Source organism: Aegilops tauschii, unplaced genomic scaffold, assembly GCF_002575655.3.
Source record: "Aegilops tauschii subsp. strangulata cultivar AL8/78 unplaced genomic scaffold, Aet v6.0 ptg000923l_obj, whole genome shotgun sequence".
In the NCBI taxonomy this organism is placed as follows: Eukaryota; Viridiplantae; Streptophyta; class Magnoliopsida; order Poales; family Poaceae; genus Aegilops; species Aegilops tauschii.
In genome coordinates, this window is record NW_027333142.1 from 30,133 (window position 1) to 31,077 (window position 945).

The following is a 945-nucleotide window of genomic DNA, read 5'->3' on the forward strand; positions in this document are numbered from 1 at the left end:
GCCGCCATGGTGAAATTGGTAGACACGCTGCTCTTAGGAAGCAGTGCTCAAGCATCTCGGTTCGAATCCGAGTGGCGGCATTCTTGAAAAAGAATACAATAGATTAGAAATCAATTCGAAATTTACAATTTTGTAATGGGACCTTCCCCTTATGCTATTTGCAACTTTAGAACATATACTAACTCATATCTCTTTCTCAACGATTTCAATTGTGATTACGATTCATTTTATAACCTTATTAGTTCGTGAACTTGGAGGATTACGTGATTCGTCAGAAAAAGGAATGATAGTTACTTTTTTCTCTATAACAGGATTCTTAGTTTCTCGTTGGGCTTCCTCGGGACATTTTCCATTAAGTAATTTATATGAGTCATTGATCTTCCTTTCATGGGCCCTGTATATTCTTCATACCATTCCTAAAATACAGAACTCTAAAAATGATTTAAGCACAATAACTACGCCAAGTACTATTTTAACGCAAGGCTTTGCCACATCGGGTCTTTTAACTGAAATGCATCAATCCACGATACTAGTACCTGCTCTACAATCTCAGTGGTTAATGATGCATGTCAGTATGATGTTATTAAGCTATGCAACTCTTTTGTGCGGATCCTTATTATCTGCCGCTATTCTAATCATTAGATTTCGAAATAATTTCCATTTCTTTTCTAAAAAGAAAAAAAATGTTTTAAATAAAACATTTTTCTTTAGTGATATTAAATATTTTTATGCAAAAAGAAGTGCTTTAAAAAGAACCTCTGTCCCTTCATTTCCAAATTATTACAAATATCAATTAACGGAGCGTTTGGATTCTTGGAGTTATCGTGTCATTAGCCTAGGATTTACCCTTTTAACCGTAGGTATTCTTTGTGGAGCAGTATGGGCTAATGAGGCCTGGGGATCCTATTGGAATTGGGATCCTAAGGAAACTTGGGCATTTATTAC

At 35.3% G+C, this 945-nt stretch overlaps 1 non-coding gene across 1 annotated transcript; it reads left to right on the forward strand.

Annotated features, from left to right (window-relative positions):
- On the forward strand, positions 1 to 80 carry TRNAL-UAG (transfer RNA leucine (anticodon UAG)). Its single transcript has one exon. It is a non-coding gene; the product is annotated as a tRNA-Leu (tRNA).
- The last annotated feature ends 865 nt before the right edge of the window (positions 81 to 945 follow it).